This window comes from Sceloporus occidentalis, unplaced genomic scaffold (assembly GCF_023333645.1).
Source record: "Sceloporus occidentalis isolate IW3139 unplaced genomic scaffold, rSceOcc1.0.p SCAF_4, whole genome shotgun sequence".
Taxonomy (NCBI): Eukaryota; Metazoa; Chordata; class Lepidosauria; order Squamata; family Phrynosomatidae; genus Sceloporus; species Sceloporus occidentalis.
In genome coordinates this window covers 58,251,284-58,277,116 of record NW_028316984.1, presented here as the reverse complement: position 1 = coordinate 58,277,116, position 25,833 = coordinate 58,251,284, and the positions used below count along the sequence as shown (strand labels likewise).

Here is a 25,833-nt window from a genome sequence, read left to right as displayed (position 1 = left end):
CATGATTCTCATTTTGTTATTTCTTGTTTAGTAATGCTATTGTAATATTGTGAATAAAACTGCATGTTCCCCAGATAATTATTTTTCTGGATAGATTTTCCTCAGTCATCATAAACTTTATTTCCTGTGCTGAGGATGTGGAAGTGAAGAAATGGAGTTTTGCTTCTCTTGTTTATCCTCAGCAATGCAGTCTAATGCAGTCTAATTACAAAGAAAGGAAAGGACATACACATGCATCCGTATGTGTGCATACCTACATACACACAGAGAGAGCACACAGTATCAGGATAATTTCATTACAGGGTATATTGATTCATCATTGTGACTCATTAATATTAACGACATTTAACAAATAAACAAATAAGATGCCAGATAGTAGGAAACTGTAGCGAAAGGAAACACAAGAACTAGAATTAGACAAATACTTGGACTGGAATTAGCAATTGTCCCACAAAATTTTGTTAACTCAAGCAGAATCTAGATGTCTTCCTGCTTTGAGTGTAAAAATAATACTTTGAAAAGTCATGTCCACCATTTAAACAACAGTTCCTGATCTTACCTAGATATTAGTCCTCATTGTGCCACTGTGAAGTAGGTAATTTTGTCCCTTTACATGGCAGGGTCTTCCTTGGAGTTTAGGTATGGTAGTATTAAGAGACCCTATGTTGTGCAGCAGTTTGACTGTTGGTCTGGAGGTGGGCAGAGTTCAAATCCCTACCTGGAATCTCCTGGGTGACCTTGGCCAAATCACACACTCTCAGCCTCAGAGAAAGACAATGGCAAATCATCTCTAGATAAATCTTGCCAAGCAAACACCATGAAAGTTTCACTTTAAGGTTGTCATAGGTCAAGAGCAACTTGAAGGCACACAGCAACAATGATGAAGCCAGCGATTCTAAGCTTACTGCAAGCAGGGTAACCCAATCTATACTTTTTGTTGTGAAAATGAATGCTTCAAAATAAAGCATATGTATGTTCATACCTCTCCCATTACACTTAGAATACCAATCTATTTCCACCTCTAGTTTGTAATGGGGAATAGAAGTTACATATATATGAAATGAGTGATATATTTTTCCCCATTTCATTACCACAATCTGGACAAGTCGCAATGTATCATTTTCTACTTTAAGGTTGTTGTTTTCCTCCCATTACATATAATGCCACCAGTGTCCCCTTTCCATGAACAATGAGTATACAGTCGGCCCTTCTTATACACTGATTTTTATACACTGATTCAAGCATACATGGTTTGAAAATGTTAAAAAAAAGTATAAATTTCAAATATCACACCTTGGTTTTCTATTTTTTATAAGGGACACCATTATGCTATGTCATTATATTTAATGGGACTTGAGCAACCATGGATTTTGTTATCCATGGGCGATCTTGGAACCAAACCCCAGCATATAACAAGGATCCACTGTAGTAATCTCTCCCTCTTACTATCTCTGGCAGGATACAGACCGCCCAAAAGGGCAGTCTCCCGCCACCCTCGTTTGTTGTGCGAGGGAGCTGCAGTGGAAAAACCACGCGGCTCCCTCACACAACAAAAAGAAGCCACAAAAAGCGGCTTCTTTCTGCAGTGTCATTATGTTATCGCAAGGCGCCAATGGTGCTCTTGCGGCATCATGAAGGTGCCAAGACGTGCGGACAGTAGGCGTCCGCCACATCAAAATAGTGGTGCCCATGTGTATAGGGCACTGCCAATTTTACGCCCTCATTATGTGCAAAGGGCAAGGCGCGTTAGGTAGTGCTGCCCCTCGCGCATAACAACGGCACCCAATAGGGCCTGTCTATAGAGCACCTCTGTCTAGAATCCTGTCTGGAAGTTACAAATATGTAACCTACAGTTCCATTTTAGTAACTGCTACATAGTCACGATCCCTATAATAAATAATAATAAAATGTTATTTCTATCCCGCTTTTCTGCGATGATTAAAGTGGCGTAGCCACTAATTTAGTTCAATCCCTAGGGACTCTGCAGGGACAGTGAAAGTCCCCCAAACCATGGCGGGATACAAACCGCCATATAGTACGTATAGGATACGTACTAGGGTTAGGAAGGGGCGGTGCTTCCGCACCCCCCTAACCCTAGTACGTATCCTATACGTACAAGATGGCAGCGCCCCTTCCACATGGGCGCCGCCATCTTTACGTACTGGACGCATAGCGTCCAGACGTGTCGCGTCCTTTGTGACGTAGTGAGTGTGCCCCTGGCGCCTCGCTACGTCACAAACGCGACTCCAAAAGAAGCTCCATTTTGGAGCTTCTTTTTTGCTCCGCGTGGGAGCCGCGCAGTTTGGCTGCTGCAGCTCCCGCGCGGAGCAAACGGCGGCGGCAGGGAAGCGCCGCAAAGCGGCGGTTTGTATCCCGCCAAAATTTACCAAAAAGAAGCTACTGGAATCAGAGGGTCAATTCACTGCTCAATTAAGAAGTAGCTGCTTGATGTTTCCACCTCCTGCCACATGCAGTCTCCAGAATGAGGGGAAGTTGGAATTTTTCTGCCTGCTGTGCTAAAGGTTGATGGAGGCTGGATGACCATCTGTCAGGGATGCTTTGATTGAGAGTTCCTGCATGGCAGGGGTTGGACTGGATGGCCCTTGCAGTCTCTTTCAACTCTATGATTCTATGAAGGGGTGGAAACATCAGGCATCAACAGGGAAATGGAGCCCTCTAAATCCCTGTGGGTTTATGGGTAAATAAAACAGGGTCAGGACAGAATCTATTATATAGTTGTGGTCCTACAGAGTATCTAATATACACACAGGATCCCATTTTTTATTTGCAATAATTTATAAGGGAGGTCAGTATTCCATAGGACTTTTTGTTTTAACACACCTTTTGATCAATTTCTCAAACTCTTTTTATTATGTTATTTTGACTTTTAAAAATCTACTCTCAGAAATGAACCAATGTGATTCATAGAATAATATTACCCGACTGGATCCAGACTGAAAGCCTGTGCAGACTGACCATTAAGAGTCAGGGCGTGCCATCCACATGATGCATGCCTCGATTCTGCCCCCATGGTGGTGTGACACTTCACCACATGGCACGTGTCATCACCGGGCTCCTCTAGTGCTGCATTTAGATGATACAGCACCAAAGGAGTGCATAAAGCAATGATGCCGGTGGCTATGGAACCCTTTCCAGGGGGCAAAAAGGAGCCACAGAAAGGCCGGATCAGGGCTATGTTGTGTAGTTGCTGTGGCCCCAATCTCGTGAATATGGAGGTAGCTGCAGGCCGCCCCTTCAGGGGCAGTCTGCACAGCCCCTGAGCTATGTAGGGTGAGAAGGAAGAGACAGCTCGTGATAGCATCCAAGGAAGGAAAAGAAAAGAAGGAAAAGGTCATAACAGGAAAAGGAGTTAGCCAATCCTCTGGCCACAGGCAATTTTTCAAATTACTCCTACCATATTGCTTTGGCTCCAAGGATTCATCAAAGCCCGTCATTCAAGAAGCACATAGGTTAGAGCTGGGTTTTAATGTGCTGTTGGATAAGCCTCCACATCGAAGTGATGATTAGAACCACTCACATTCCATCCATTCCACAAGTAGTTTGACATTATATTGATTCTGGCCTTTCATTTCAATAGGTCTAATACAGGCATGTTTATATCTGGATTCATTCCACTGTCTACAATGAATTGCTAAGACAGCATCCTTTGTAAAGTATCCTGTTAAAAGGGAGTTAAAAACTATTGAATTAAACAGGACTTATGCCTGAGTTGAAGCCAGAGTGGTATAGTGGTTTCAGCATTGGATTATGACTCTGGAGACAAGGGGTTGAATCTTGGCTTGGCCTTGGAAACCCAATGGATGACCTTGGGCAAGGCACACTCTCTCAGCCTCAGAGGATGGCAAAGGCATCCCCTTCTGAAGAAACATGCCAAGAAAACCCTGTGATCAATTCATCCTGGTTCCTCATAAGTCAGAAATGACTTGAAGACACACAACAACAACAACAACAACAACAACAAATGTTTGAGTAGACACATATAAAATTGCCCTGGAAGTCTACAAACCTATGTATGCTTTTTGTCAGGAAGTCTTATTTAATTCAAAGGACTTATTTCTAAGGAGATATGCATAAAATTGCATTATAAATAATTTCAAATGATAAAAATTCATATGTTTATATTCTTTTAATCCACACACCTCAATATATATAACTGAACTGAAGCTATCATTTCCTAAGGAGCAGTGATTAAAGATTTGAACGGACCTGCATTGGCCCTTAAGCTTTATTGTTGTTCAGATACATATTTGTAATATCTGCTAACAGGGACAGCCTATGGCTATCCATGAATGAGGATTTACTCCTACTCTTACTGCAGTTGGTTTTTATGCACTTGATTTAAGTTCTTGTCTGCTGAGCTTTTGCCTCTTAGTATCTGAATTCATCTTATATTGGAGATAACCTTACATTTATTCCCAAAGTGCAGCTGATAACAATGAAAAGAGCCAACCCTTTTTAGGATGACAAAATATAAATAAATACATCATGGTATTAGCATAGACAGCAGTGAAAATATCTGCTTTCACTAAGGCTATTTTATTCAAATAACCCTTTGAGGAGGTGCAGCAACAGTTAGGCTGCATCCACACTGCAGAATTAATGCAGTTTGATACCACTTTAACTTCCATAGCTCAATGGTATGGAAGTATAGGAACTTTAGTTTGCGGGGGAGGGGGGGGGGCTTCAGAGCGCTCTGACAGAGAAGGCTAAATGACTCACAAAAACTACAGTTTCTAGGATTCCATAGCATTGAGCCATGACAGTTAAAATAATGTCAAACTTAATTATTTCTGCAGTGTGGATGCAGCTGTAGTCAATATACTCAAAAATCCTTTAAAAAGAAAATGAATTGTTATTTTTAAACTAAGCACTTGTTTAAAAAATGTTAAGTCTACTGTCTTCTATTAAAGACTTAAATAGCTCACTATGTGTGTCCTCTTTCCTAATTATTTGTGGGAATTTTTATGCCTATTGTGAGAATCCCAGGAATGCTACTGGTGCCATCTTCCTTTGTTCAGTTTTTCATATTGATGTAAAACTCCACTATAAATTTATTCATTCTTCTTTTTCTTGTGCTACTTTGTTGGCTAAAGAGAAATATTATATTCCATTGATTGATGTTAACTCATGGCATCCACAGCATCTCTTTACGACCTTTAAGTCTTTGTTAAAGCCCTCTCCTCTGTAGTCTAAGTATATCTTTTCCAAATTCTGCAGTCACTCTGTGTCCAGAAGCACTGGTGTGGTCTGTTCAAGAGATTTGGCTGAGATTCTACATCAGAGGCTACAATTTGTAATGTAATGATGTTGGAACTATATTGCTGACATAATACATAATCATGCTAGTTAACTGTGACAATGTACAGTGGGGCCTTGACAAGATGTTGCCTTGGTCAGCAGTGACACCCACTGCACATTGTGTCCCGATGCACAATATGTGCTATTGAGCATTGGGACATGTTGTATATTGGGACTCTTGTGCAATGACCGTACTTCTGACACAATTTGAGCAATGGCCTTAGACACATAGCTATTTCCCCACTTCCCTCCTGCACATATGAGCATTGTGCAACATCATGATTCACCACTGCATAACTGTCAGTCAGTTTATAACAACAAACATACCTGATGAGTTGTTGTCCATTAGGAATCCCAACTATCATGATGGTTGAGCAACTCAGCCATAACCTTCACAATAATATTCAAATTAATAGCAGCATATCATATTTGAATTAGCATATATCATAATAAGAGTCAAAGGGAGCAGCTGGAGTTCTCCACAGTCCCCTTCTGCTAAGATATGAGGAAATGACAGCTCTGTCCACCCCCTCTGCCTGCAGGAATTTATGTAATGAGTGGATATTCATGTCAGTTTGTCCTAAGTAATGGCCACGAAAGTTTGGCATATTTCTTTTTCCCCTTTGTGGGCATCAAACCAGCTGCTGACACTGAGTGGGGTAAGGTTGGCAATAGCAGAACAGGCACTAAGATTTCCAACAGAGGGTAATCCAGGATGGCACCTGAAGTTATGAGCACTTTTCACAGATCATTGTCCAATCAAAATGAGAGGAAATTAAATAAATGTGCCATTAATCCATGATTCTGTTTATGCACACCACACCTAATGTACCTAATTAAGAGTACTCTTCAAGCCTATCTATTCAAGCATCCAAAAGTAATAAATCATGTAGTCCAGTAATGACGATTTAGTCTACAGATAAAAGGAACAGAAAAGGAAAATCCCTGGGGCTTAGTGAGGTACTGTCAATGTAGGAAAATCATGTTACACAAATTATTGATACCGTCCCTCCTCTACTCCCTCAAGATTTCTGTCACAGGATGTGTCTGAAGTCTGATGATGCAAAGATCAAACCACCCATTTTTTTTCAGAATTCCATACACTTTGTGAGGGTTGTAACTATTTAGTGTAAGTCACTGTGTCACAAAGGATGAGGCCTGCAAAAGAACACAATATGAGAAAGAATGCCTTCTACGGAGGAGTCATTTCATAGACAGATAAAGCAGTGGAACACTTTTCAAAGCACAAAACTATGACAAATGCAAATTCTCTTAAACTTGTTTTTTAAAAAAAAAACTTAAAAAAAAACTCTAGCAGAGAATTTTGTTTCTTGCTTAATCATATAGCAGCTGCACAGAGTGATTATGCCCAGTCATCACATGACAAAGTATGCTTATGCTTCAAAGAATGTGAGTTGAGTTTTCCAATTTATGCCCAAGATCTTGCATTGTGGAGACACCATATCTTGCATGCTGCTTGCCCCCAGTATGGCCATACAGAAGCTGTTGGAGAACAGGATCATCTGTGAAGCATCTGGCTATGCCTCTATCATCAGATGCATGATGGTAAAGCCATCTTCTAAGACCTCCTGCGGTTCTCTAGAGGTCCTGTGATGTCACTGTTGTGCACCTGGTTTCATAGTCAGATGCTTCTCAGACATCCTCTATTGAACAGTGCCCACTATATGGCCATGCTGAAGATGGGCAATTTGTAAAATATGGGTTTATGTGAGTTATGTGCTTGAGGGAGGTAGAAAACTCCAATCTTCATAAGAACCCAAATATCATTAGTAACTCACTAACAGGATGTCAGTCATTCCATCACCACCCCAGTTCTGTCTTTTTAAAGAGATATTGGCCTGGTACAGATGGGCCCAAAAGGGCGGGCTGGGGTTGCCTTTTGTTGCTATGCAGCAGTGCCATATCAACCCAATTGTGTGGCGCTGCTGCGCAGCAAAAAAAAGCACTGAAAAGCAGCTCCTTTTTGCACTGCCACAAGCAGCCTCCGGCGATACGAACGTGCCGCTGCTGCACTGCTCCATTCAGATGCAGTGCAGCAGTGATGTCATTGCTGCACACACCGTCTATATGGCACTGCGCAACGATGATGCCCTAGTCACATGCTAGGGTTGCGGGGCGTGTGGGCACCCTGCCTTGAAGCAACCTTAGCATGTAACAAGGACGTCATTCAGGACCCGTCTGTACTGGGCCATTGTTTGTTCAAGAACTGGCATGAAAGTAATTGCTTATGTGCTTTTGAAGTGCATATTAGAGGACAAAACTCCCTATCCATTCCACCACAATGTAATGATCATTACTGGAACTAATTAGGAAGTATCTACACAGGGAAGAATAATGAGACTTGTCTCTAGAAAGTTTCATACATCCATATGAATACTGATGCTGTTTGACAGAGCACAACATGGTACTGTTTCATTTTCTGCAATTGCTTTAAATTGTGAACACTGTTTTATATTTATCCAGTTGAATACTGAACTGCAATAATTATGTAAAGGTGGATCTAAGATCTAACGCTAAATGGAAGATACTAACTCAGGCTATGGTGGACTTTCTTCCCAGGATGTGTTTATGCATCTCTCAAGAGGAACTTTTACCCTGCTGCACTGCATATTTTTTACTTGTATAGAGGGTTCAACACATTCATTTCCAACTATATGAATATAATGCTCTTAATTCAATGGTACTATAGAAATAGAGGGCCTAAATACCCTAAAGGCACCACGTTGTGCCTGATCTTGGAAGTTATAGGCTATATTTCAGAGGAAGTGGGAAAACCATATCTAAGTATTCCTTGTCTAAGAAAACCCAGTCAAATTAATGGGGTTGCCATAAGTTAACAAGTGACTTGAACGTACACACACACACACACACACACACACACACAAACTATAGAAATGCCTGTCAAAGAATGGGAAAGGATTTAAGTAGGACTGTGTACCTCTTTTTTCTGAAGTAGAAAGCAGAGTAAAATATTTTTCCTAATCACTGGTGATCTGTTATAAATATTAAATCAACTATAATACTACTCCTGAGTTGGGGCATGAGAAATAGAGGAATTCTGGAATTACTATCAAGATGTAACAGTACAGTTACAAACCCTGTTGACTTTTATCAGCTGGAAAACAAGCCTGCATACATCTAGTTTCCTCTGATTTTTTTCCAAAGTATCAAATGGATAGCAGGACAGCGAGATCATCAAAAAAACCAAGTGTATGGACCCTCTTAACATTGGATTTGGTGTCTCAAATCCCCCTGCCCCGTATCCAGCTCCATCTGCCACTGCTATTTGGTAAAGAATTTTCTTTAGCTGAATATAGTGGCCCATTATACACATTCTCCATGCTAAACTTCACCATGGAAAACTAAAGGTTCTATAGAAGGCATGAAAAAGAATGCATTCTCTGAAACAACCTAGTTTTATTTTAAATTTGATTACTTCAAGGCTTTGTGAGCAAATATAATGCTTGACTGAATCTCAGATTTATTCTAAACACAGGGCACTCATCAATGGAAAAGATGCAATGGGAAATATTAACATTTGCATTACATCAGCCCTCAAAGTGATCTTTTCACCTAGGTCACAGTAATTTTAAGAAACCAATGATGAATGAAAATAATGCGGTGGAAGTAACTGTCTTAAAGGCTGCCTGTCTGCCATGCGTAACCTTTGTTCAGAATCTCACTCTGAATATAAGATGCTTCCTGCCCCCATTAGCTTCTGTCAAACCAGACAAGGAACTTTTGTTCATCATGCACAATTGAATTAGGGATTATCATCACTACTATGAAAATATTGATCTAGAAATTTACCCTGAATATGCAATGGAAACAACAATAACCCTTATCCCAAACCTGCTGCCTATCAGGTGGTTGGGCAATCCCAGAGTTTTCATCACATATTAGGATTTTAAAAATAAAGAGTGCCTTATCTTTAAGAGGAGCATTGAATTCACCAACTGGTCACTTTATTACAGGGGTAGGCAACCTTTTTGAGCCGGGAGCCAGGTTGCTTTCCCTCAGACAACTGGGGGGCCGAAGCCAAAAAATAAATAATTATTTTTTTTAAAAAAAAATAATAAATATATAAATAAACCAGGACAAATGTAGGACAAAATTTTCAAATGGAAGACACTTTTTTAAAAAAAATGGGGGACACGCGAAAAAATTTGCTGATTTTTTAAAAAATGCATGTTTCTGAGGCTTCTATAGACAATTGCCTCCCAAAGGCCCCGGAGGCAATCAGCGGCAGGACCAGGCTGGGGCCGGTCCCAAGGCCTCGCCGGGCCGCAGGTTGCCTACCCCTGCTTTATTATATCAAAAGGAAACACATGACTCCAACGACAGTATACTTCTTGATGGCAACTTTTTTCTGCCAGCCACTCTCTTCAAGAGTTTTTAAGTCTTACTCAGTGGTCCAGTAAAGATAAATGATAGGGAAGTTTGGAATATGTATTTTTCTAGCTCGTAATGCTTGGTAGTATTGCATTATTTGTCCCCCAAGTGCAATGTTAAAAGAAATTAGGAGGATGCACAGGCCACCAAGAAATTCTTGGACATAGTTTCCCAGAGCATCTGTTCACATGGTGCCTTGGAAACTACATATCCCAGTATCTTTCCACCCTGAGGTACTTATAAGAGTGTTACAGGTTTGCAGTTATTTAAATGGCTATGTGTGTTAGATACCTAAAACCATGGTTTTCCTTTGTTTTATTTAAATTCTGATAAATACAGAAGTAACACATAGAATGTTGGGGATCCCCCCCCCCCACATTATTTTCTGAAGAAGGCAAGAAAAGAATGAGTTGCTTTTAGATACTGAAAGTATTTGATACAGTACTTAACTATAGATTTAGGTCCCCTGTATTATGTTAAAAGCAAATATTATCTCATATAAGATAGTATAGATTGCAACTTGATTAAATGCTAACAATTATTATCTATTTTGCTATATTAACATGAGTAATTGGACTGTTTGTAGTGCATTTTTCATGTTGACTAGCCACCTGATAATAGATATCTCAGTAACTTTAAGATGCCTGATTTGTAGCCCCTTTCTATTGAATAAATTAAACTGAATTTACAGTTGCTTTCTGTACTTTTCCAGAGAGGGCATTGTGGGTGCTGGCAAACAGTACTCTCAGTTTTTGTTTTGTTTTGTTTTGTTTTATGGTGCTGAAGAAAATATTGCAGATAGAGTTATGCAGGCTACATAATGAGTGCACATTTGTTAATATTTTCCCATCCTTTAGGCATACATCAGATATAGGATATAATGTAAGTTGTGCACACACTCCTGTCATACTGTATATTGTAAGTCATGGAAACTTACAAGTGGAATCAGAAAAGGAATAAAAGTCAAAATACTATACGACATTGATCCATTTATGACACAGAATTTTAGTAGCTACAAAAATAACTGCATGTGGAAATGTTAGGAACTGAAGAGAATGTAGAATCACTAGTAAGGCTGTTACATTTAGCCAGGGGGAAACTTGCATAAATATTTATCTTTTAGTGAAAATTTTTCCTTTCCAATATAATTTCTTCCACTGTCATTACTTTGTTCTAAGATGTGTAGAAGTGTGTGTGTTGTTATGGCTGATGACATTCTCTTTTGCAACATGAAGAAATCACCTTCTTTTTCTAGGTTTTAGTGAGTTTTGCAAACAGTGTGCTAGATACACAGTGAACAGAAGCTGTTCATACATAACAACCTATTCTTCTTTATCTAAAGCAAACAGTTTAGTTCTTGTACCTCAAGACATTGTTCTATGTGACATGACAACATATCACTTTGTACAACTTTCCATTTGGGCAGAGAATGAAAACATTGGACTTCATACTAAGGCTGGTTGAATCCTGCACCAAATCAGTGCTGTGTATGTATTATCTTCTGTCCAAAGAAAATGTTTCCTGTGGGGGGGGGAAATGCTGTAATTGGAGGCTTTTTCAATGCAAAATTTGCACATTTTTTATTTGCATAGAAAACAGCATTTTCTATACAGGAAACAGCTTTTTCACTGCAGATTTCTTTTTGTTTGTGCAAAATAAAATCAGTTTTCAAGGAACATGAGAGACACTGCAGACTGGGCCACCCAGAAAAATCAACAGTAGCAGAATGCATTATAAATCAACCAGGGCACAGAATGCTATTTGAAAACACCAAAATTCTGGACCATGCCAGCAACTACTAGGTCAGAATGCATAGGGAGGTTGTTGAAATCCACAAACACCTGGACAACTTCAACAGGAAAGAAGAAATGCTGAAATTAAATGAAGTTTGGCTACCAGTCCTGGAAAAACCCCCGCAAAATCAAGACTCAAGACAAGCAAATTAACACCACCCAGGCTCAAGGGGTTCCCCACAGACAATGGATTACCAATTAAATAGTCACAAATCCCCCTTGTATATCCCCCCACAACACACCTCCAGGCTGTGTCATTCAACACAATACAACACACAAACTAACTCCACCATTAACATGTAAACCACTTCTCCCAAACAAGGGTCCCACAGGTATATATACTTCACACATTTCTATGCCACCAACCTTTGAAGATGCTGGCCACAGAACATGGCCGCATAGCCCGAAAAACCCACAGAAAACTATGGATGCCAGCCATGAAAGTCTTCGACTTCACAAAACCTGTTTTCTGTGCAAAACAATCATGTGCAAAATTTGCATAGAATAAGTTCCAAACTATCTTCAAAGCCTTGAAGGCTATGAAACAGGGATGTTCCCCTGTCTTCTATTAAGACTGAGGGATAGGGGAGTATTTTATCATTTGTCAGCTAATCTGTATCTGTTTGGAGGTCCTCTTATTATCTTCTGGCTGCTGGAGCTTCCAATATATGAGTCACAGTAAAATCTGATTGAAAGCTAAAGTCCCAGTTCTATCTGTTCATCTTCTTCCTGTCTTGCCACTATAGCATGTTCCTTTCAAGAAGAACTTGAGGAAAAATTTGTCAATTTTGAGATACATATTGTTTGTGTCTCTGTGTCCCTCCACTGACAATTCACTTTGGAGTGACTCCCCTTTCAATTTCAACTGAGTTTATCACACTGGCTTTGTTTACGCAATAGATGTAGGATGTAACTTTAAGAAAGCAGATGTTAAAACATTTCTCCATTGCTAGAGAGAACACAGCCTGTTTGCAACCCAGGCTTCTGCTGCATCTTTTCAAGAACGGGAAAAGCACATTCTTGAAGATATACAGGAGGAGCCCGGAGAAGCCTGGGTTGCAAATGGGCTGCATAGTCCCCAGTGATGGGGAAATGCGATAAGATCTGCATCTATCATGGGAGCAAAGCCAATGGAAAAAACTCCAACATCTTCCAGAGTTGTCTAACAGCAAATTTGGTGCTGAATTGGCAAAATCTTAAGCAAAATCCCTTTGCAAAATCTATCAAATGAGTATCAGATAAATATCTGCAAAATTACGTGTACACACACATACAAATACAGATGTAGGATGAGAACCAAACTGTAATCAGAGATTTTCTTTTAAAGATGTTCATTTTAAACAGACTAAGCCAATATCAGTAGGGAGAATCATGTAGCGGTTTGAGCACCGGGCTATAACTTTGGAGGCAGTCTTGGAAACCACTGGGTGACCTTGGGTGAGATACACACTCCAGCTCCAGAAAAACCTGTGATAAGTGAGGGTTAGGTTCACCATAAAGCAGAAATGACTTGGATGCACACAACAGCAATAAGCTCACATCACCCCATCCCAAATGTCTAAATCAGGATCAAATCAACAAATTGATGGTCCCTGGCCTGGTTCAAGTCTGTGAGCCATCAGCTTTCAGTCCCTGGTGAGTTTCCAGGAAAGAAGGAAAGAATTGCAGACAATGGGCACAAATATTGTACCCAGTCCCTGATATACTGGAAGTGGAGAGGAATCCTCTACATTCAATAGCTTGGGAAGCACTGATCTAGATCACACTGTCTTTTGTCAGTCTCATAAATATTTTCCCTTATCCTTTTTTTTTTAAATGTGAAGAGTCAGGACAGACAGCAAGAGAATTATTCTTACATTATTATTTTTCTTTTAGGAACCTGAGTTGAACAAATGAATGATATACCCTTCAGAGATACATAAATTACATAAATTTCCAGCCATGTTAGCCTGTTATAACAAAAAAAGCAGAGTCTAGTGGCACCATAAAGAATGACAACTAAGAAGTACATACCAAAATATAAATTATACTAAAAACCTGAAAATGAGAATATGTTTGGCTTGAATACATTAATAAATGCTAGTTGTTTCCTTTTAAAATAAATAAATAATTAGTAGTTAAAACTATCTTATCATAGCTTTTGTTTTCAAGACTGTAAGCAGAGTCCAATTGTGACAGGCTATATTATTCAAGAAAAGCCATAAGAGAATGCCAAGGGTTTCACATATGTTGATAAATAGCTTGTTCCTGTTGTTTTATTAATCTTGCAATATGACCCATATTATACACTTGTATCTTGTAAAACCTTTTTGTGATTGTAAAGCAAGCAATATTTATCTGTCTCAAGTGAAAAAGTATACATAATACTGAAGACTGGTTAGAAAATATTTTGATTCATAATAATATGAATTGTTATTTTTTGTACTTTTTCCTCCCTCCCAAATTTATGGTAAATCACCAAAGTACTAGAAATATAAAGATTTGGTTCTCCTTTGACTATTTTAGAATTCTGAATATGCAGGGAATGACATGACATTTCATTAGTTTCACTTTGAAGTTTTTGCAGAATTACCATTTAATGCTATTACAGATTTTATGTAAAAGTGAGTCTAATGAAGGGATAGGAATCATACAGCACTCCAGATCTTGGGAGTTGCAATCTAATAGCATTCAGAGGCCTGAAGATTCGCACCTCTAAGTTAATGGGGCCTACATCCAAGTATGTACTACTAGGACCACAGCCTTAATTTCTATGCTAGTAGCCAGCAGACACAATTTAGTGAAAAGAATTCCCTAGATCCAGTAGAGCTCAAGATATTTTTTGATACTGAAGTTTCTGAATCATATTCAGTATACAGAAACATTAACTGGAGAAATCAGGTTTCCACATCACTGATTTACAGTACACAGGTACATAGAAAGATCTTTTGTACAATGCCAAAACCTTGGTACATCTATCCCAACATTCTCAACTCTGACTGGCAATGGCTTTCCAGTATTTCAGGCTGCTTTCTTTACTAGTTCTTTCTGGAAATCTCTGGTATTACCTGGTGGTTAGTACTCAGTAGTAGCTAGTACTCAGATACTGTCATGGCCAGCCAAGATCAGCTCGAGGAGGATGAGCCTCCTCCAGAGCAAGGGCTGATTGAGGCAACGCCAGGTGTTAGTTCTGCTCTGCCAGGTCCCAGCTGTGATCCTCCAGCCCCAGAGCAGGAGATTCAACCAGGTCCTAGTGCCGAAGAAAGGCCTTCTAGGGTGCCACAGCCTAGTGGTGATTCAGGAGACGAGGCGTGCCTGCAAGTGCCTTCTTATCAAGAGAGAAGGGCCGAGAGTGCTTGCAGGCGCAGATCCAGGAGGATTGCAGAAAGACAATCGGCAAACCAGCCTCAGGTGGCTCGAGGGAGAGCTTCCCTGATTTAAGTGGGAGAGAGGCTTGAGTTTGTTGCTAGAGTTTATTGCATGAGCCCTTGGTGTGATTGCTGTTGCTCTAGCTCCTGACATCTTGTTACCTTGCTACCTTGACCTCGGACTGGACCTTTGTTATCTCTTGGCTATTGTGACCTCGGACTGTTTTGACCACGCTGCTTTCTGGCTTCCTGACTTCAGCTCGTCTTTCGGCACGCTTGACTTTCTGCAACCCCGACACCGGCTTGTTTTCTCGGCTTGCTCCTTGACTGCTTCTCCACAAGGTTTGTTTTGCCTACACGTGTTGGTTGCAGGCCTGGTTATCAGCATAAGTCAGAGATTGCTGGCAGCAATCCCGGACATAATAAACTCTAGCCTTAATCATTGCTGATAACAGAATGGCAGAAGCAGTGCTCGTTAAAGAACTGTTGGAGCAGAACCAAAAGCTGACAGCTCAGGTTGCTGTGCTCACTCAGGCTATGGCAGAGCTGCAGAACCAAGCCCCAGCTCCTCAGCGTCCCCAGCCCAAGCCCAGGACTAAGTGCCTCACTGCTCTGCCTGAGAAATTCTGTGGAGACCGGGCTATGCTGGAGAGTTTCCTGGCCAACTGCAATCTGCATTTTCGGGTCAGGAAGACAGATTTCCCCAATGACTCTTATAAGGTGGCCTTTGTTATCAGCCTGCTGTCTGGCCCAGCTAGTAAATGGGCAACGCCTTACTTGAATGCCAACAGCCCAGTGCTTGACAACTGGGAATCCTTTCTCAAGGAGTTTAAAGACACTTGGGGAGACCCAATTAAGACAGAGACTGCTGAGCACCGGCTATTGACTTTGAAGCAGGGCCAGAGCTCAGTAGCAGATTACTCTGTGGCTTTCCGCCTTCTTGCCCAGGATGTTACCTGGGGTGATAGTGCTTTGCAGGCTGTGTTTCGGCAGGGACTGTCGGCTGGGATCCTGGACGAACTGGCCCGCTCTGAACCCCCAGCAACCCTGTCGGCCTTAATTACCCAGGCCATCCGACTGGACTGCCGCCTTACGGCTCGGAAAGAGGCTCGACAATCTGGCTTCTCACTGCCTTCGCTCCCTGTATCATCATCTCTTGCAGTTGCCCCCGAGGCTGTTGCTCCTGGAACCACCGAGGAACCAATGCAACTGGGGGGAGCTCGGCCCCGGCTCTCGGGGACAGAAAAGGAGCGGAGGAGGCAGGAGGGCCTTTGCCTGTATTGTGGCCTTGCTGGACATTTTGCCAGGGTCTGCCCGGCCAAAGGACATCGTGCCAAGCCGCCGGGAAACGGCGCACCCCAGGTGTAGAGAGGGTTTGCCACCTGGGGGCCTGTTCAAAACCCGCCCCTGCCACTTTGGTCTCTCGGAGGGACCCCCTGCTAGTGGCTGCCACCCTGCGGCTCCCATCCATGGAACTTTTGCCAGTAGGGGCTATGCTGGATTCAGGAGCCTCCAGCTGCTTCATGGACTTGGCGTTTGCTCGTCAGCATGGGATCCCCATGGAAGCACTGCTTGAGCCCCGGCCGGTGGAGACCATCGACGGACGCCTCCTCCGATCGGGCCCTGTGACTCATCAGACGCCAGTGCTTCACTTGGAGATCCAGGGCCATGTTGAGGAGCTTCGCTTTTTGTTGGCAGCGGTCCCTCACTTCCCTCTGGTGTTGGGCATGTCGTGGCTTTCGCGGCATGACCCACATATTTCCTGGTCCCGGCGGGAGGTGCTCTTCGGGTCAGAGTACTGCCAGGAGCACTGCTGGCCGGAGCGGATCCCGGCTGCGGTGGTGGCGGAGGCTCAGGAAGGCAAGGTGTCATTGCCAGAGAAGTACCGGGACTTCGCGGACGTCTTCGATAAGAAGGAGGCGGGCCGGCTTCCCCCACACCGGCCCTATGACTGTGCCATCGATCTGGTGCCGGGGGCCCCTATTCCGGCGGGACGTCTCTATTCTCTCTCGGAGCCTGAGCTGGCGGCTCTGAGGGATTTTTTAGAGAAAAACCTGCAGCGGGGCTTCATCCGTCCCTCCAAGTCTCCTGCGGGTGCCCCGGTCCTATTTGTCCGCAAGAAGTGTGGGGAGTTGCGCCTCTGCAATGACTATCGGGCCTTGAATAAGATCACCGTCCGTAACCGTTACCCCTTGCCCTTGATCCCGGAGTTGTTGGAGAGGCTTCGCCACGCCAAGGTCTTCACCAAGCTGGATCTTCGTGGGGCCTACAACTTGGTGAGGATTCGGGCAGGGGATGAGTGGAAGACGGCCTTCCAGACTCGGTATGGGCATTACGAGTATACGGTCATGCCCTTTGGACTCTGCAATGCCCCCGCCGTCTTCCAGCACTTTGTAAATGATGTGTTCAGGGACTATTTGGACCGTTTTGTCATCATTTACCTGGACGATTTTTTGATTTATTCGCCGAGCCAGGCAGCCCATGACGCCCATGTGCGGGCTGTTCTCCAGCGCCTGAGGGAACACCGTCTGTATGCCAAGCTGGAGAAGTGCGCCTTTGACCTCCAGGAGGTGGACTTTTTGGGATACAGGGTCTCGGCTCAGGGTGTGGCCATGGACCGATCCAAGGTCGAGTCGGTGCTGTCATGGCAGCCCCCTCGCAACAGGAAGGACGTTCAGCGGTTCTTGGGGTTTGCGAACTTTTACCGGAAGTTCATCGATGATTACGCGGGCCTCACGAATCCCATATCCCAACTGTTGCGGGGGAAGGGCCAGTTCCAGTGGACAGCGGCGGCACAGACATCTTTTGAGGCCCTGAAGGCGCAGTTCACGTCGGCCCCAATCCTGCAGCACCCGGACCCTCGCACGCCCTTTGTCGTTGAGGCAGACGCCTCGGACGTGGCCATCGGGGCAGTGCTGCTCCAGCCCATGGGTCCCCAGGGGCATCTGCTGCCTTGCGCCTTCTACTCCCGGCAGCTCTCTCCTCCAGAGTTGAACTACACTATCTGGGAGAAGGAGTTGTTGGCAATCAAGGCGGCCTTCGAGACCTGGCGGCATCTGCTGGAGGGGGCAGCGCACCCAGTGGTGGTCCACACTGACCACAGGAATTTGGAGCACCTGCAGACGGCCAGGAAGCTATCTCAGTGGCAACAGCGCTGGTCATCTTTTTTCGCCCGCTTCCGCTTTCAGCTCCAGTACATTCCCCAGTCCCGGAACCGGCAGGCAGACGCGCTTTCCCGCAAGCCGGAGTACGCCACAAACCCAGAGAGGGAGTTGCAGTCCACCATTCTTCGACCGGAGAATTTTGCTGCGGCACCGAGGGAGGCCGCATTGGTGGACCAGATTCGGGAACTCCAGGGCCAGGATCCGTTGGTGGCACAGCACTCAGAGGAAGGGGACGCCTCACCCTTTGCCATGCGGGACGGTCTGCTTTACCACCGGGGCCGCCTGTATGTGCCAGCAGGGCCATGTCGGGAAGCGGTCTTGCGTCTGTGCCATGACTCCAAGCCGGCGGGGCACTTCGGTTTCTGTAAGACTCTGCACCTCCTCACCCGAGAGTTTTGGTGGCCTCGAGTTCGGGCGGAGGTGGCCAAATATGTGGACACATGCTCAGTGTGCCATCGGGCGAAGGACCATCCGGGTCGGCCGGCGGGATTGTTGATGCCGCTGCCGACGCCGTCGGGGCCCTGGAAGATGGTGTCCATGGACTTTATCACAGATCTGCCCCTCTCTGCTGGCTGCACCACCATTTGGGTGGTGGTGGACCTCTTTTCAAAGATGGCGCACTTTGTGCCGTGCGCTGGTCTGCCCACTGCGAAAGAGACGGCCCGGCTGTTTGTGCAGCATGTGTTCAGGCTCCATGGACTGCCCGAAGGGGTAATTTCGGACCGCGGCAGCCAGTTCACCGCCCGGTTCTGGACCAGCTTGCTCCGGCTCCTAGACATCACGCCTCATCTGTCCTCGGCACATCATCCAGAGTCTGATGGTCAGACAGAGAGGACCAACGGGACCCTGGAGCAGTACCTCCGTTGCTATGCCAGTTACCGCCAGGACAATTGGGTCGAGTTGCTCCCGCTGGCTGAGTTCGCATATAACAACTCGGTCCATGCTTCGACTCAGCAGACGTCTTTCTTCGCCACAGGGGGCTTCCATCCACGAGGGTTTCCGGCGGTGGTTCCAGTCTCCGAGGTCCCTGCGGCGGATCAGTGGCTCCAGGAGCTCAAGGCGGCGCAGTCCTTGCTACAAGAGCAGCTCGAGGTGGCGAAGGAGGCTTATAAGAGAGGAGCGGATCGGCACTGCCAGGAGGGTCCTCCTTTGCAGGTGGGGGACTCGGTCTGGCTCTCCACGCGGCACCTGCCCCTGCAGCGGCCCTGCCGGAAGTTGGACGCCCGGTTTGTGGGGCCATACAAGATCGTGGCCCAGGTGAATCCGGTGGCATTTCGGCTCCAACTTCCCCGGACTTGGCGGATTCATCCGGTGTTCCATCGCTCCCTGCTGCTCCCAGCCTCCGATGTTCGGCCTGACGGTGGTAGGACGCCACCGCCTGATCCAGTCTTGGTGGATGGGGAGCAAGAGTTTGAGGTGGCCCAGATCCTGGACTCTCGTCGCCATCGGGGGCGCCTCCAGTACCTGGTCGACTGGGTCGGCTACGGGCCAGAGGAGCGTTCTTGGGAGAACGCCTCGGACGTTCATGCTCCACGGCTCGTTCGGGCTTTCCACCGCCGCTGCTCCGACAGACCTCGTCCTCCACAGTTGGAGGGAGAGCATTATGGGAGGGGGAATGATGTCATGGCCAGCCAAGATCAGCTCTCGGAGGATGAGGAGGAGGATGAGCCTCCTCCAGAGCAAGGGCTGATTGAGGCAACGCCAGGTGTTAGTTCTGCTCTGCCAGGTCCCAGCTGTGATCCTCCAGCCCCAGAGCAGGAGATTCAACCAGGTCCTAGTGCCGAAGAAAGGCCTTCTAGGGTGCCACAGCCTAGTGGTGATTCAGGAGACGAGGCGTGCCTGCAAGTGCCTTCTTATCAAGAGAGAAGGGCCGAGAGTGCTTGCAGGCGCAGATCCAGGAGGATTGCAGAAAGACAATCGGCAAACCAGCCTCAGGTGGCTCGAGGGAGAGCTTCCCTGATTTAAGTGGGAGAGAGGCTTGAGTTTGTTGCTAGAGTTTATTGCATGAGCCCTTGGTGTGATTGCTGTCGCTCTAGCTCCTGACATCTTGTTACCTTGCTACCTTGACCTCAGACTGGACCTTTGTTATCTCTTGGCTATTGTGACCTCGGACTGTTTTGACCACGCTGCTTTCTGGCTTCCTGACTTCAGCTCGTCTTTCGGCACGCTTGACTTTCTACAACCCCGACACCGGCTTGTTTTCTCGGCTTGCTCCTTGACTGCTTCTCCACAAGGTTTGTTTTGCCTACACGTGTTGGTTGCAGGCCTGGTTATCAGCATAAGTCAGAGATTGCTGGCAGCAATCCCGGACAGATACCAACTAGGATTGACCCTGCTTACCTTTCAAATTGACTATGGTAGGGTAGCAAAGAAAGTGCATGCTTCTTCATGTCCATTCAAAGTTAAATCCAACAGGATTTGCTCCTGGGCAGGAAGGTACAGGGTTGCAGGCTTTAGGTTAATCCAGTCTTTGTTGTAGATAGATCCATTTCAGTCATTAGGACTTTCAGGTCATGAACGAATTAAGCTGCATTGGGTCCATCCCTTTACATTCTACTGGGTTTTGAAATTCCCTGAAACATATAGACTGTGATCCTGCACTGGAAGTGTAACCATGCTGCAACGACTATGCTCTCTTTCCTGATCTGACCTCCTACTCCCAACAAGTCCATTTTAAGATCCAGACAGCCAAACTAGATGAAGGATACATCCAGCCCCCTTTTGCCAACAGGCTGCTGTACAATAAGCAGTTTCACTGTGGCTCACTGGAGGGAGGGGGCTGCATGCATCATCCTTCTGTGCCTTGCCCCCAGCACTGCAGAACTCCTTCACTCAGTATAGCTACCTGGATTTTAAGATGGATTTGGGGGAGGGGGTATTTGTTCTTGTGGCAATGGTGGTATGATCATAAACGTGAATACCAAATTGGCTGGGCTTATGCCATCCTAACAGGATATCAGCCAATATTTTTTTTTCCAGTTCAGCAAAGTGCCTGCCACTTGTGCCAAGAGCAAATAGGTCAGTAGTGAGTCTATCTCCATTAAATGAAGCAAATTAATGCTGCATCATTGTTCTTAAAAAAAAAAAAAAACCCACAGGAAATTACTTAATTGTCATTGGACCAAAATCTAATGTTTTCAGATTTGGGGAAAGTATTTTGATTTAAACTTCTCTTGTTGCTAATTGCCCTTAAACCAGGACTTTTGATTCCCATAATATATGCCAAATCTATTTCATATATCCAGTTTATTAAAATAAATCTGGTAATAATGAGATAATTAGAATTTTAAATGAAGTCAAAAGGATACAGCTAAATGCTTCAAAGGCATTTAGAATAACAGAATAAGAACAAAAATCGTTTGTCTTCTTCTAAGAAGGAAGTTAAACTGAACAAAAACATTTTACAGACTCCAACTAAAAAGACATCAAGCAACTGCTTATGCTTATTATCCTTATTCAAAATAAGTTCTTTATTTGCAAATAAGCCTCTTTAGGAAAACAGATGATTCATGAATTTAGTCTGCTGCTTAGTCCAGGGGCCTTCTACTTTAGCTGTATTCCTGATAGAGGACAAGCTACTGTTACTCTGGTAGAACCACAGAGAAATCAGAACCATTTGACAGAAGCACATCATAGATTTATTTTTATCACTGTAAGAACATCTAGTGCTTTCTGTGCTTTCTATGTTGAACTACAACTCTGGAGACCAGGGTTCTATTCCCTGCCCATCAATGAAACACACTGGGTGATCTTCAGCACGTCCCACTCTTTCAGTTTCAGGGGAAAGCAATGAAAAACCTCCTCTGAACAAATTTTGCCAAGAAAACCTCATGATAGGTTTTTCTTAGGGTCACCATAAGTCAAAAATGCCTTGATAGGGTCTTCTAATCCAGCCCAGCTCCTGGCCAGGTGAGAAATCTAAATGCCCCTCCTTAAACTGCAATTCCCAAGGTTCCATAGGATGGAGCCATGGCAGTTGAACTGGAATCATAGTACTGCAATTATGTAGTGTGAAGAGGCCCAGGAACTATGGGTTTAGAAATAAAAACAGGTATCTCTCTGGGAGATTCAAGAGAGCAATGGGCAATGTGGATGTCAGCAAGACTAGTATCTAAAAACCATAGTTACGTTGACTCTTAACATATGGGGGGAAGGGAGGGAGACAACAAATGAGTATGTGCACTGAACATGGTATCCATACAATCCGCCTCGCACACTCAGGTCAGCTGGGAAGCAATTGTTAAGGGTTCCAGAAGCTAGATATACTACCACCACTCAGAGGGCCTTTTCTACCTCGGCCCCCAAGCTCTGGAACTCCCTTCCCGGTGAGCTCCACTCGGCCACCTCGCTGGACCAATTCAAAAAGGGGTTAAAGACATACCTGTTCCAGCAGGCTTACCCCTAAACCCTGAAGTACTCCCCCCTCCCCTCTCAGCAGCATTTGTAACTAGCTTGAGTATTTTTAGATTGTAGTAATGTAGATGTATGATATGAGTTAATTTTATGATGGTTTTTATGGTTGTTGATGATGTTATATTGTTGTGTTTTAATATGCTGTTAACCACCTTGATCTCTGGAAAGGCGGTATATAAATAATTTATTATTATTATTATTATTATTATTATTATTATTATTATTATTTCAGGAGGAACAAAATGGGAACCCTTATGGAAGAAAAGGAAGAAAACAACATACAGGTTGAGTTTCCCTTATCTCGAACCCAAAGTCCAAAATGCTCCTAAATCCATGAGATGAGATACTGTATCCATGGGATAGTGACACCTTTACTTTCTGATGGTTTCATGTACACAAACTTTGTTTCATACACAACATTATTAAAAATATTGTGTACAAAAATTAAGATTTATTAAAAATGTATATTGTGTATAAAATTACCTTCAGGCTATATGTATAAGGTGTATATGAAATATAAATGAATGTTGTGTTTAAACTTGGGTAGCGTTTCCAAAATATCTCATTATGTATAAGGCAAATATTCCAAAATCTGAAAAAATCTAAACTTCAAAATACTTCTGGTTCCAAGCACTTCATATAAGGGAGAATCAACCTGTAGATACACAAATGACTGTTGAAATAAAATACATGAGTATGATTACTAACATATATCTGCACCATTACTGTTTAAATGTTTGTGTTATGTGATCAAAAGCTTAATGTAGTCTTATGTTGGCTCATGTGGTGCATAGCCAAGAAATGAAATGTTAAGGCTGATCTCTCAACAAATTAATTATTTTGTTGCCCAGTATTACAAACTATGTTCACTTGCAACTTACCCTTTATGCACTCACATTTCCCCCTTGTCCTTCTGACCTAAATTCAAAAGGGAGGATGGATTATTTCAGACAGGAAAAGTTAACTCTGACTTCTCCTTGTTCTATATAACCTAATCAACAGTGGTGGCTCCAGAGGTAGGGGTAAGCCCAAACAAACAAAGAGCTCACCTCCATATTTCCTCCCTACCCCTTAAAAATTTGAACATCTATCATTACATGTTAGAAAGGTACTCTTCACATATACAAATGCAGTTATGTATTATCATCTGTATATGCCAGTGATGAGCAGAGCAGCCTATCAGCTGAATACATCTTCATCAATTCCTTTTGCAACCTATCATTTAATTTTTTAAAAAATGACATTGTTGTTTGGGATTGGTGTGGAACACAGCGCTCTCATCTAAGAAATCTACTTTGTTCCCTGCCCCTTCAATTCCTCCCCCTGCCCTGGTGCTTCTCCTGATTATGAAACATCAGAGTCTTATTTTATTACCATAGGAATCCTTCTGGAAATTGACCAAAGCCTCTTTACTGCTTACATCAGTAGCTCGCAAAATGGGTTAGACACTGAGGAGAGGGTTAGTGTGGATCTTCTATGAGTCAGTAGGAGTATGAATGGTAAGGTAAAGGTTGTGTCCAACTGTAGGGAGAGGTGCTCATCTCCTTTACTAAGCCAAGGGAACCAGCGTTGTCAAAGACAACTCTGTGGTCATGTGGCCAGCAGGTAATATAAAAATAAGCAGTAAAATAGAGGGTTTTTTTAAACTAAAAGAATATACTTATGGTGGGAAGTGAAGAGAATGATCTGTAACAAAGTAAGGTGAGGGGAAATAAACACACTATATATTTTTCATGGGTCTGCCTGTGTATAACATGAAAGACAAAATCACAGCTTCAACTCCCAAAACAGTCTGTCAATATAAACCTTCTTTAAGTACATTTATTTCAAGGGATATCTACTGAATGAAATTCTCAGCCAATTACATTGGAGAGATTTGTTAGCTGTAGGAATGCTCTGCACAGAGTGTCATGCTGTGTCCTCCTGCCATGTAGCTATTTGAGATGAAGAGATGAAAGAAAGAAGAAAGAAATGGCAATTGTAATTGTACCCCCAGAATGGTGACTCAAATTGGCCAAGATGCTACATTGCTTCAGTGCAGCTTAAATATCTACCAACAGAGTTCCACTATACAACCTTTGTACTGATGACTAGTGTAGTGAAATGTATGTGGATCAATGGTCAGTGCACATGACTACCAACCCATTGTGCAATTGCAATGCACAGTGCACAAAGGCAAGTGAGAAGCAATGCACTTTCACATGCTACTCTGTCTTCTTTAATGCACTACCGCAGGCACAGTGGTTTAACAAACACAACACCACCATCAGATAGATACAGCCATTGCACATTACAGCACAACTTTTGCCTTATGTCTCCCTGGTTGACATTACCAAGATGTCGACCAGGAAGACATAAGTAGGCTTTACTCAAAGTTTCTGCTTTACTCCTCCCACCCCCCACATTTGACCCACCCTACAAAACAATTAGAACAGTCATCTCAAGAAACCATCCCAACAAAATCCCTTCCATTCCCCATCCAAAGCTATGAGCAGCACCTTCTTGGAATTTGAACATCCAGGAATCTCACTACACATCTTGCCATTTGCTTGCTGAATCTGGATACTGTTGCAGCCACTTCTATTGTTTCACCTTCTACTTTATGGTTGTACACGACAGCCCAAAGCCCAAAGCATCTTTTCGAAATCCTCAGCCCTTTTCTCTCCCATAGCTTTTTTCCTTCTTAGCTGTCTTTTTCCTTCCTTTTCCTTTCCTTATATTCTGTGCCCACCAGCTCCACCCTTACCAGCTTTTAGTCTTTTCTGGGGTTTCTTCATTTCAGCCCCTTTCCTCTCACCTTAGTTTGTCCTTCCATATCTGTTCCAGTTCGGACTGGTTCTGTCTCAGATTGTGCCTCATAAAAGATAAGAATTATCTAGTACTAAAACAATAATAAATGAGATGCTTTGGGTGTTGCATCTCAGACTCATTAGGAAATGTTGTAAATTGGCATAATGATATGAAATATTTGCCCAAGGAAATGGGGAACTATTTAGCACTTTTGGTTCAACAATAATTATTAGAACATCTGCTGTTGAATACATTTCAGTCTGCGAATTTTAATTTTCTAGCTGGTGCAAGCAGGAACGTCAGACAAATATTTCCTGGGAAAACTCTGAGGATTCAAGAAGAGTATAATTTATGGAATGATATATTACATTTGCCCCAAGTGTATTCCTAATTCCTTCCTGTTGGGTTTATTAAAACAACATTTTATATGAGTCAATAAAAGAGGCATTAGAGGGTGTATTTAAAAAAAACCCTGAACATTCATGTCAACAGATTTGAGGGGAAAATGCTAGACAAGCTCATCTCATGCATGGAACATCTTCACACTGGTGCAACATGTGAGCCTCGGGGTTGACAATCCACTGATCTGGGCTA

At 43.5% G+C, this 25,833-nt stretch overlaps 1 pseudogene; it reads right to left on the bottom strand.

Moving 5' to 3' along the window:
- The window catches only part of LOC149313892 (von Willebrand factor D and EGF domain-containing protein-like), a 349,914-nt pseudogene that overhangs the window by 305,193 nt on the left and 18,888 nt on the right, over positions 1 to 25,833 (bottom strand).